We start from the raw sequence: 12990 nt of genomic DNA, 5'->3' as shown, positions 1-12990 counted from the left end.
CTTGAGCCCAACATCAGAGCCCGATCACAGGGGAAGCTCTCCAGAAGGTGCAGATGGTATTTCTTCTCCTCTGGCAGCCAGAACAGGTCAAACATTTAATAACAAATTCTCAAAAATTTGGCCCTGGAGCACACACACCAGCCAATCAGTGTAATCCAAACCAGCAGACGGCTATAAGCAAGTGTTATTTGTTTCTCATTGCGTCACATATGTAGCCAAGTGAACTAATACTACGCATGGAAAGGGTTTAAAAAGAGGGAATTGTGTTTTTGACTGGTTGCCTGTCTACCGGAGGTCTGTTGTAGGGTTGTCATGGTGATGACTAGACCTCGCGTTTTGGGGGTATACTGTCCCTTTAAGAGCCGCCGTAAGCCAGAGCACGCATGCACTCAAGTTTGTGTCACACTGAGCGCTGTGAGCGGGAGCACTGGAGAGTTAGAGACTGCAAAAGATTCTGTGGCTAGCTACACACGAGGTAAATGTGCTAAAAAGTGTAGCATACTGCAAAATATTGTCACCAGTGTTGTAGTAGACTGTAATTAGCTAAGTTTCTTTAGCAATGACTCCATGTTTGTGACCATTTCTGTACAGTTCTTAACGCGCGACGGGTGCATGTTTAATGGTCACGTGCTGTGAAAGGGACTGAAGAGAGGGTTGGCGTGAGTAGTTACAGTGTCCTAACAGATTTCAAAGTTGTTAAGTTTGTACTTTTACTCACTTTGCATAACTCTGTATGTTTCTGTTTGATTCAGAGGGGAGATTACTTGCTGTGTGATTCCTGCATGTGTACTTGTCCTAGCACAGTAGCTGTGTGGAGAAACCGAAGTGAGTTCATGATGTTCTCCCATAGAAATGTATGTTTAAAAGAGAGTTTACAGTGCACTTTATTGCCAGTTGACCTGCGAAGTTGTGGGATGTAAACAATGTGTTTATTTGTTTTGTTTTCTCTTTTTTTTGTTGTATTTGTTTCTTGACAGGTCACTACTGTTGTCTATACTGTTTGGATTTAACATGTACATATGATAGTTACTGTTGTCTCAGACCCTGAAAGGCAGTTTAGGCTGAGCCAGTGGAATAGTTAAATTTTGCCGTTTCACTCAAAACTACAGAATTAAAACTGTGCTCCTCCGAGTACAGTCGGAGAATAAAAAAGCCCACAAAAGAGTATTTCCTGTGTCCTGTCTCATTCCCCATGACCGGGCCACACATAATTACCCACCTCCTCCCCAAAGAGAGCTGGAGCCAAGGCAGCTGCGAATGGGAGGATGAGAGGTAAAGATAGAGATAGATAGATGGACAGATGTTCACTTTACATTCAGTGTTTAGAGATCAGGAACCGAGGGAGCTGGGGAAAAGGACGAGGAGGAATTACTCACGGTTGATAAAGCCATCCAAGTCACCTTACGCACTCCCCATCCAACACGTTCTCACTCCCAAAGCGTAACATTTTACGCTAGGTGAGGTCAACATATTACGTTTTCGGCTACCCACCACGTTCCTAAATGACGACCTCGGAAAAAAGAGGGAATATGAGAACCGTCTGGACTCCATCTACACATGTTTGCTCTTTCTCTTCAAATCGCTTAGAAACACGCTATTTAACATCATTAAAGTCCTGGTTAAGATCAGGAATAAGGTTAGGTTTAGGGCTGGAATACAGGGCTGGAACGTCTATTACCGCAGGAGCGTCATTGCACTGGATTCCAGGCATCACCCGCCGCGTACCATAAGAACGCCGAAGGTCTCCTTTCGCGTTCCTCAGGAACGCCGCGGGACGTGACAAAACGTCGACATGTTACGCCTCGGGAGTGAGAACGGGCCCCATCCCACCCATTCGTCTCAACCATGTACAAGAGCCCACGAGCCAAGACAGAGCCGGGGTGCGGTGGGCCTTTTGAGAATACACTAATACTAACAGGATGAGGCAGTTTGGCTTATCTCTCTGACACGTTTGTTTTTTCTGTCTCACTAAAACAGTCCTGAGTAAAATCATGTTAAATAAATGCATTTAGTCTGGTGTGGGTGGATGAGCAGGGTCACTCTCATCATCTGGTTTGTAGAGCAAAAATCATGCATGCAGAGTGTTGTGGAGCCATGAATATGACTTGAGGATATCACTCAGTGCTGCTCTGCATTACTGGAAAACAAACTAAAGGTCAGTTGGAGCTAATCAGGCGCTGTATTCCAGCCATTTCGGTTCAGTAATGAGATCTTGGAGATTCCCTGCAGTTGAGGAGGAGGAGATAAAGAAGATGAAGAAGCACAGGGTCAAAGCAAGAAATACATGAACTGCTGGATAATTTCATTCAGGGAGAGGGTTATCAAGAAAGCAAAAGCGGATAAATTTCTCATGCTCTTCATCACGGTGGATCTGGATGAACAGGTGGTGACCAAAGAAACCAAGAAAGACAGAAATTAAGTCAGTGGTTGTAATGCCAAAGATGGGATTACAGGGAATTTGGTCTTTACAGTTATCCCATCATTTTTTGGTGCGGGTGTGAAAAAAATAATTTTTTCACCCCCGTCCCACATTCGATCCTGTGGCCTCGAGTGGCTCAAACCCCCAAACAGTTTTTCCCTGGATGTAAACACTTCCATATGTGTGTATGGAATGTTAAGGAGTGGACTTAATACGCAACCACAATTCTCTAAAGTGTGGACGTCCAACAAAACATCTGTGATGATTCATGATACAAGTCCTCATCATGCATGCATTGCTGTACACATGGGGATGGATAGTTTGTAAGTGAGGAGATGAGGGGTGCAGTAAAAAAAAGGGGGGGAGGGGGGAGTACTGGAATGAAAAGTGTCTTGTCAACAAAAGTGAAATATCTGAGGCTTGGCGTGGGACCAGAGTTTGGGGTGGGGCGGTTTATTGTAATCCTCTGCTTTAGAACTCCAGAGCTCGCTCTTTACTCCGGACTGTGGAGTGGTCGAGGATGGGATGCCCTGGGTACGAGGTTGTGTTGTTCACAAAAGAACACTTTGATTTGACTGGGTGTGTTGTGGCTGCAGTGTAAAATGAGGAATGTGCTATGACAGAGGGCAGAGACGTTTTAACGTGTTGCTTTGCATATTTCACCACTGAATTGAGAGACATTTACTTGTGTGATGCATTTTGATGTGGTGAAGGGTGTTCATTGGCAGGTGTGGCCGGACCCCCCCCCCCCCCCCCCCCCCACACACACACACACACACACCGGCCCACCCCCTCCTGCACACCACATCAATGAGGCTGCTGCGTTAGTACATCCGAGACGTCAGGAAGGCACGTTCATTTGTCACGTACACTCACTGGCCACTTATTTGCCTACACCTTGCCTACACCTCTGATTCCCTGTTGGCTTAAAAACTGCCAGAAATTTTCAAAATTGATATGACAGCATCACACAGTGCTGCAGACGTGTCAGCTGCTCATCCATGATGTAAATGTTTTTTTCCACCACATCCCAAAGGTGCTGTATCGGATTGAGATCTGGTGACTCATCAGCCAATGACCATATGGATAAAACTACTTTCAGAAATTTGCAAATTGAACTGACTTTTTTATTCTTTTGGCTTTTGCATGTAGCTTTGATTTTCAGACCCCAGCGCTACGTCCATCTTTTATTCCATCTGAAACTAATTATCCTCCTCATAACTTTAAAGTAGACTTGTAGTCAAGACCGCCTAATCCGAGACCAAGACAAGACCGAGACCAAGTCGAGACGAGACCAAGACCGAGACAAAAAAGTCTTTAAACTGCAGCCAGATGCTGCTACGTTTACGGGTGTCAGGCATATTTATATGCTTTTGCTTTCGCACAGCCCTCCTCACCGCTGTCAACTGTCTCACTCACTTACTGAGAGGAAAGACAGATGCTCCACTTGACTGTCGCATCTCTCACCCTCTCTGTTTTTCACATAATGATATTATCCTATATCCTCGCATGTGATTGGCCACAATATAGAGGGATTGGAACATAGCTGAGCCACTGTGTGAGAGCTGAGCAGCAAAAGGAAATTAAGTGAGGGTAGAAATGACTGAAAGATTAATTGGCTCTGTTTTGAGTTTTGTTCAAAAAAGAATGACTTCATATAGGGAAAAATATATATCACATATGCAGGACACCTTAAACTAGTTTTTAATTAAGCAGCAAGGCAGAACAAAGTCGGGCTGTATCAAGACACAGGGACTAAACCCCAATTCAACCAGACCCAGAACTGATCCGGAATTAAAACAGGACTACAACAGTTCAAAATCAGGACTACTTAGGACTTAACCAAAACAGAACCAGAATCAAAACTAGATGATAGTAGCACTAAAAATCATCATAGACCTGCACTACACTTATTTTTTAATTCTACCAAAGTCCACTATTTGAGAAACGTTTATATAATTATTTAGCCTTCATAAGCCTGCATAACTTAATAAATATAGAATTTGAAAAGTAACAAATGGTATCTAAAAAGTTACACTAGACACTGGATGCATGTTCTGATGAGTTTTGGCAAACAACCATTTGACTAACATGTGTGTCTCACCTGCTCTTGTTCCATCTCTGTTCTGTCCTCATTCTCCATCTCCCTCTCTCTCCCCCTCTCTCTCCCTCTTTGTGCTGACAATCAAGCCAAACACCAACATCATCAAATATACAGTCGAAACCAGATATTTACACACTCTTCAGATAAAAACACAAACACTTTTTTAATTGTAACATCAAATCAAACTTAAGCTCTCCTCTGTCTGCAGCAAACTCGCAGCTTCTCCCCCCCCTCGCTCACATGGGTGCTGCGCTCAGTCGCCCAGTGCCTGAGCTCGGATCATACCAAAATTAGGGGGAATTTACGACGATGCGCTCTGTGCTTCGTGTGTTGTTTTTGTTTTATACAGTTGTCAGTCAGGCATCTAACTAACAAATTACACTCCAAAAGACCCCATGCTTCTGAAAAAATGACCCGGGCTTAAGCCCAGTAAACCATCCCCCCGCTCCGCTGATGGTTGACTCCAAATCTCCCGAACACTATGTCGATTTGAGAACGCAAGACCGAGACAGCGAGACCAAGACCAAGACAAAAGTCCGTCGAGACCAAGACGAGACCAAGGCCACGTAAAAGGCGAGACCAAGACCGGTCTCGAGACATCCAACTCTACTTTAAAGTGGGCTTTTTAAAAATAACTCAACTGTTTAAATTCTATTAAGGCTTAGATATTTTACAGAGTTAATAGGACTTACTTGTCTGCTAGTCTTAACCACTGCCAATCAAATGACTGAACTGAACCTCTTGACTGTGTTTGTGGTATGCTGGGTTTTGGAGCATTTATAAGAGCACTATTGAACAAAAAAAGTATTATTTTTGTGGGATGTGTGATGGATTCTAGTTTTCTTAGTCTGTTACTTAGAACTAATGATCCTACTTCTTTGCAATAGACCTAATGATGCACCTGCTTGCTAACCAGGTCCTGCAGTAGGCTACTTTAGTAATGCACAGAAAGTATGATGCCAGAATACAAAATATGTAGAAGTGATGGATATAAAGGCGCATGAATGTGGATTAATCTATTCTGCATGAGCTCCCTTGACAAGGACTCTTTATTAATATGCAGAATGACAGTGTAATGCTTTTGTCAGTGTTTCTTACTCACTGCCATGTGTTGGTTATTGGAACCAGACAAAAATAATCTGAGGGAGGAAAGTATTTCAGCAGAGAAACTGGTGGATTTGATATTGATTTGGGTTTTTCTGGAGTCAGCAATCATCAGAGAATTTTCCTCCTTAAAGCACTTCTCCATTGGCTCTCGTATTGAGCCTGCTGTTTGATGGGTGTGAATACAATTCCACTTCAGTTGTTTATCATTTATAAAACTCGCCAGTGAAACACTCATGCATCCACGAGGCAGGCTGAAGGAGTGGAAAAAGAAGTATGCTGTTATTTAGCAAGTGATTGATGGGTTGGTCTGTGTTTTCATGTGTCAGTGTGTGATTCTGTAGTTTCATATGTTGGGGAGAAGGAGAATTCACACATTTTTGGCTCCCTTCACTCTCCGTCTTTAACCCAAACTTCATCTTCTTCCATGAAATGTCACCACTTTGAGGATAGCATGAGCCTCTTTGAGGAAATACAATAAGTTGATGTGCACATCTGGAACCCAGGAATGCATCAAGTCTCTCTTTGCCCATGCCTCTAACGCAGCAGGAATCTAACGCCTAACTTATGACTTACTCCATCTGCGATGTAATGTGATTTAATTTTAAGCTGCCAGAAGAAGGAAGTCGATCTCACTGCTAACTCTTCACATACGGACACTTTGTCGGGACACGTTGGTGCCACAGAGTACCCATTTATTTGGTTTAACATTACAAATAGGCATATTCTAAACCTTTACAATATGGTCACTGCCTTGGTTGCATTGCACACCAGCCGTGGCATCACTACAGCCTCATCACTGCTTACAAATGGTGCTTGTAGGAGCGCCAGACTCCACCAGACTGGCAGAGTGCCGCCACTTGCAAATGTTTTCTCCAGAAAATCTTTTCAAGCTGTTCCAGCATCTCCATCTTTATATGCTGATAGTCTCTGAGATCCTATATCAATATATCATTAAAATGGCAGCAAACAGTGACACATTTCATCGGGCAAAAATCACAATGTTCATGACAAGCTGTAATGACACGAAAGAACTGCATTTTAGTTTTATTTATAATGCCCAAGTTCACAACAGTCTTTACAGTATTCAGCTGGCTGAAGACCCTACAGTATCAGAGAGAAATGCCTGGTGATCAGATAAGCAAGAACTCCTTATTTACAGGAGGGAGGCCTCTGGCAGACCCAGAATTCTGGGTGTGGGAAAGAAACACTTGGAAATAAGTCAATAGTTTCTGATAATAGTTTCTGTGATGAATGCAACTAGATTTTGTACACATGCTGCGGTCAGCTTACCTGTGCTATATGGTTGATTTCCCACTCCTAGACAGTGTAAAGCTGGTATAAAGGTGGAATTCACTGAGTCAATCTAATCAGCATCATCACATTAAATATAATGTGATATCTGCTTCCCTTGAAGTAACCTTAAACTGACTATGAAGAGCACAGCTGCTGTGCACCAGTCCAGAATATTGCATTACTGTATATTTGTCACAGTACTGCAAACAACACTGAAATGAATGAGGTTTGTCACATGTCACCGAATAAACCTTACCTCTTGTCCACTCTCTTGCTTCTTTCTCCATCTCTGAGTTATCTCACAAATATGCACAAATACACAGAAAAACTGTGTGTTTGCAGATATTTGTCAAGCTGTTTGAAATGTAGCATTTGAAATTAGCTGCCACTTACGCACTCCTTTTCAGTGGCACTTGCTAGATGCTAAAATACTGCGACCGCAGCTAATAGACATCTTGATTTGATGTCTGAAGGCACGCAGTTACGTGAACTAATAACTCCCCTCAAATGTCTTACCTTAAAGTGATGAGCCTGTTTTAAAAAGTTAAGGAGTAGAAAGTGGAGTTGTAGATATTTGTGTTAAAATTTAGGGAGTAAAAGTAAAATTTGTCAGACTGATAAATACTGACGTAAAGTGCAGATAACAAAGTATTTGTATACTATATAAAAACAGTCGGTTCACAGCACATTCCAGCGAGCACATCAGACAGGCTGGAGAGGTGTGCAGGTGGATGGAGGAAGAGTGTGACAGAAAAATGCAAAAAGAAAGGTCACATTTCACGCCTTCATCCATAATTTTTACGGTTGGGGTTGCAAACTTTGGGTTTTGCATGTTTTTGCAGTGTGGAGTGGGCGCGAGGGGCGGTAGAGGAGCCAGGCGAGCGTGTCAATGGGGGAGTGTGCACTTTTAAAGTGAACTGGTCTGACGAAAGAGGAGCCCTCGGCCTTGCAGTGGCCCCCATCATCCATCTGGTGATGTCACCTGCAAGCGTCTGTGCCTGCAGTGCGTTGAAATGTAGTCTATTAAGTGACCCTGCAGTAAGGCCTTTGGGGAGAGAGGAGGGTGGTTATGGGTTGTCAGGCTGGAAGGATGATGCTTCTCAGCTCTCCTCGGTCTAAAGCACATTTATGTGTATATGTGTGTGTGTGTTTGTTGTAAGTGTATTAAAGCTCTACGCTAAGTTGCACTTTTTTAGAGACTCCACCCATGTTCAGCTGGAACCTAAAACCTCTCAGAACATGGCAGGACGAAAGGAGGGGAAAAGAAGAAAAATACTGAAGTAGACATTTAAAGCCCCAAAGTGCCAGAGGTATCATTACCTTTCCATTTCACTTGATGAAATCCATTTGGCTGGATTAGTTTCACACTCTCAATGGGACCCTGAGGTGAAGGGAGCCTCTGAACAGGATTAGTGAGCTGCAGAGGGCTGCAGATAGCAGAGTGATGATGAAGAAGAAGGAGGAGGAGGAGGAGGAGGAGGAGGAGAACCTTTGTGCACTGACTTCACCTTCCTCTACAACAGGGGTTGGCAAATCCAGGCCTCGAGGGCCGGTGTCCCTGCAGGTTTTATATGTGTCCTTGAACCAACACAGCTGATTTAAATGGCTAAATTAGCTCATCAACATGTAGTTGAAGTTCTCCAGAGGCCTGGTAACGAACTAATCATGTGATTCAGGTGTGTTGACCCAAGGTGAGATCTAAAACCTGCAGGACACCGGCCCTCGAGGCCTGGAATTGCCCACTCCTGCTCTACAACAAAGAGGCGCCACTTGTTTCAGTACTGGACTGGAGATGATTTATCTGAATTTCACGAGCGAGACCACACTTTCATACACGCCCCTTCCGGTTCTCTATCTATGTATGACCCCACCGGCTTTAAAGGCTGTTCGTTCTTGTTTTCATGCCCCAGCCTCTTTCCCCCTTTTCAGTTTATTCACTTCTCATTAGTTTAAGGGGATCTTTCCCCTGTGAGGCTTTCCTGAAACCGCAGCCTCAAATCGTGCTCAAGCCATCTGCCTTTACATGCTAGAAATGCGTCAAAACTAAAATGAGGATGCTCTCCCAGCTAGTGCAATGGAGACATGGCTTCATGCTTGGCAAGTGGCATACATTTGTGTACAGTGTGAGAAAGAGTATCTGCAGTGAGAATCAGCCAAGTTTCCACTCTGAATGAGAATGACGGACGGTGATTGGAGCTGCCAAATTAGAGGGGATATTAAATCTAGGAAGCAAAAACCACTCGATAATGAGATTTTGTAGCAGCGTGTGACAGCGCAAGTATACGGCATATGCATATGTTTGTGCATAAGTATGAATGAGTGTTTGAGTGTTTGTGTTCACACCTGTGGGCTCTGTCATCTTTGCTCCTAATTATCTGCAGCATAAATCAACAGCGGGAGCGTTGCCATAGCAGCCAGACGTAGGCCGGGTGCCGATGATGGCAGTGGGAGACCGTCAGAGCTATTTCATTAACCTTTAAAGGACTTGGTATTTATTTTCGTAGCAGCACTATGAATATAAATTTGTCATTCCTAAAAGGGAAATGACCAGGTAATAAAACGTCTGAGGATCCATCTCACTTCCTCTTTCTCTCTCTCTTACTCGCATCTCTTTCTTCTCCTCTTTCCTTCACTGCCAGTTGTAAACCAGATATTCTCTATGAAAGGCAACGCTGGGGCAGTGAGTCTACTACTATAGCCCAGACTGAACTATGGCATATTACTATTGAATGGATTTTCAAAAATTCTGTACATTCATTTGTGGTATCCGCAGTAAATTTTGTACAGACTTAGTCAAAATATTTTAGCAACTACAGGCTAGGTAATGAGGAAAATTTCGTACAGATATTGATTGTATAAGATCGATGAGACGCAATATTGATGAGAGAATAAATCCTCTGGACATAAACACTCTGGTGATTTCCATCTGCTGCCACATTTTTGTGAAATTTCTAACACACATCTATTTATTACTTTGATTAGTACAAAACAGTTATGCAGAAACACGTTGACACAGTATTAATCTGAATGTCAGGGACTTCTCTAGAAACGCAGTGAGCTTTCTGATAAAACTGTCAGTCTGTTGTTTAAACACACTTTAATATCGCACAAGACTTTTAATGCTTTGGCTTCTCGTGACATACCTGCAAAATGAAATACATTCTTCAAAAGCGTGTTTAATCTCCACTGTCCTCCATGATAAAATATCCAAACTGAGACAAGCTGCCAGCCTCATACTGTTATGGTTCCACTGGCTTCCTGTGCTGGCTCCTTTTTTCTGTGCTCGCTCTCTCCCTCTTTCTTCACCTCCTCTCTAATGTGAGTGAGTGAACAGTGCTGGGGGGGGGGGGGCGTGGCATCCTTCCACTGCCTGCTGTCGGTTGACTGGCACACCTGTTTCCCATCACTCATCAGACCTCCTTGTATTTAAGGATTGGGTCTACTGCCACTCATCTGCATGTCTCAGACGCCAACTTTCAGTATACTGCACAGCTGTTTGTTACAGCTGTGCAGTAACGGTCTAGACTCGGTGCTCAAGTTTTGTTTGTTCCAAGTCAGTGTTTCCAATACTTGCCTGCCATGTTTGCTGTCTTGCATCCTGTTCACTACCTCCCCCAGTTTTACTTTATCTGGATCAGAACACCGGAGCAACTATTCCCCTGCTTGCTTGACCCCTTATCAAAAGTCTTTCCTACATAATTATTTGGATGAATCCACAGTTCTGGTACAAATATGATTACTTATATACAGTCATGTGAAAAAAGTCAGGTTTCCAAGGTTTCTGGGCAGTATTGTGAAAAAAGAAAAAAAGCACTTTAATAACTGATCATCAGCAAGTATGAGTGTCAAAACCTCTATGATAGCAGAAGTGTTGTCAGCTTGCTGTTCTTAAGCATTCAGGTGTGTGCTAATATAATGCCACAAAATTCCCAGGAGTGGACATTCCAGCAAATTCACCCCAAGGTCAGGCCATACAATACTCCGGAATGGAAATTAGTTTACGCAACAGAACAATGATCCCAAGCACAGCAACAAATCTATAACAGCATGGCTGAAAAAGAAAAGACTCAGTGTGTAGCAATGGCCCATTTAAATGCTGTGGTGGAATCTAAGAGAGCTGTGCATAAACAAATGCCCAGAAACTTCACTGAACTGGGGCCCACAATTCCTTGACAACTATCCGAGAGACTGATAAAGTCATACAGAGAACAATTATTTCAAGTTACTGCTGCTGTAGGTGGTTCTATAGACTATTGAATTATGGGGTGTACCTGGTGTTTTTTACAGGACTGCACAGAGTCTTCCTTTTCCACATGACTGTACATAATTTAAATGGTAAAGAAAACCAAAGTATACTTGAAAAAAAGGCGTTGATACTTTTCTCCTGACATGCAGACATCAGTTGTTAGTTATATGTACCAGCAGTCAGAGCTGCCTATGAGATCTTTATGGTGGATTCCTTTGGACTGAACATCTGCAGCTGTGGATCGAGGCCAGTCAGCAACCGCTACACCCTGTGCTGGAAAGAAAAAGGGGAATAGTCACAGAAAACACAGGCAGGGAGACAGCAGCCCTGTAAAACACACCTGAGATTTATAACTAAATGTGCAGAAGTGAAAATGTATTATCAGAAAATATATACTGTAACACAAGCTGTAACCTATTTTCTGTGCCCTTTGCAGTGTTCTGTTATGCCTGTATTAAATTGCATGTATTAATTTGCAGTAGTGCCTCAGGGCCAACGAGGGCAACAGAGAAGGGTCCCTTTGTGTGCTGGGATCGTGGATGGTTTGGCGGCAATTGGCTGGTTAAAAGGAGCATTCTTCAGATGCCTCAGCAGTAATAGAGGCCTCTGTAAGCAGTGGTAATTCAATTGTGCCACATGATTTCTTGGTGAGTAATCTATATATGGGCACTCAGAGAAAACAGCTTGGCATCCAGACCTAAAGAGCCAGAGGTAATGTAGTGGGGAGAGGGACCGGATGAAGGGGTGTGAAAGAAGAGTAGAAATGCGATGTACAGCAAGATAAAAGTCCAGAAAAATATGAAAAGCAGAACAAAAACATCATTCATGCCCGGGGAAGAAACCACAATAATAATAATAATAACAAAAAAAACTTAGAGCATAAAACTTTTCCATTGTTTTTGTGATGTGATGCATAGCATTAGCTTTGCAAATCAGAGCGGTCTCACTCACTCACCAGGCATGAGACATTAAAAAGGATGCGTGCACTCACACTGCTTTGCATTGCATTTGCATTGCTCTGACCCCGATCGTGTGTCGAGCCGTAGGGCTCCGACTGTGAGGGTTATGGTTGTGTGGATCTGGATTGTTCCAAGGGAAGTGAAGAAAGCTCGTTCTCAGGCAGCCAAAAAGCCTCCCACAACCCTCTTTCTCCAGGCACATTCAGAGTTTGACGAGGTTGTTCATTCATACAGCAAAGAGGAAAAACACAAACGTCGGTTGTGGAATTCTTTGCAAGTGAGCTATAGCGATGGCTCTTTGGACTTCCTGCAAGGAGTCTCATAACTGGGACTGTAATACCGATTATGGAACAGGATTCTTTTTCCTACTAATTGAGGCTGGCATATCTAACAATTACAGTATATAACAACTACGGCAACACCAACAGGATTGCAGACTACAGGAGGATGGGTGGTGCTAATTTGCACCCAGTGTTAAACAAAAATGTGCGACTCCAAATGGACCAGGGGAGAGGAAAGAAAGGCACAGTTTCTATAGTAACCATTTTCAGGCAAAGTGATTGTCTTTGCTCGCTCTCAGTTGTCTCTTGATTTGTTTTCTTTTTTTCTCTCTCTCAGCTTCCATTTCTGGGGGAAATTAACCACCAACGACTTTAGCAAATAAACAGCACAAAGGTGGACTGCATTTATTAGAATTAAAAAACAGGAGACAAGAGGTTCAGGTGTGAATTTAGATACACACACACACACACACACACACACACACACACACAATGACACACAAAAATACTGAAAGACTGAAGTGGAGACATGAATAAAAGTGTTTTAATAGCACCATCATGGACGTGGTACAACTAAATCT

The 12990-nt window shown here is 43.1% G+C and overlaps 1 long non-coding RNA gene across 1 annotated transcript; it reads left to right on the top strand.

Annotated features, from left to right (window-relative positions):
* The first annotated feature begins 336 nt into the window (after positions 1-336).
* LOC145422482 (uncharacterized) lies at positions 337-1167 on the top strand. Its single transcript, XR_013903770.1, has 2 exons — positions 337-475; positions 592-1167. It is a non-coding gene; the product is annotated as an uncharacterized LOC145422482 (long non-coding RNA).
* The last annotated feature ends 11823 nt before the right edge of the window (positions 1168-12990 follow it).

Source organism: Astatotilapia calliptera, chromosome 19 (assembly GCF_964374335.1).
Source record: "Astatotilapia calliptera chromosome 19, fAstCal68.1, whole genome shotgun sequence".
NCBI classification, from domain to species: Eukaryota; Metazoa; Chordata; class Actinopteri; order Cichliformes; family Cichlidae; genus Astatotilapia; species Astatotilapia calliptera.
Note: the sequence above shows the minus strand (reverse complement) of the source record. Positions and strands in the feature narration are given on the sequence as shown.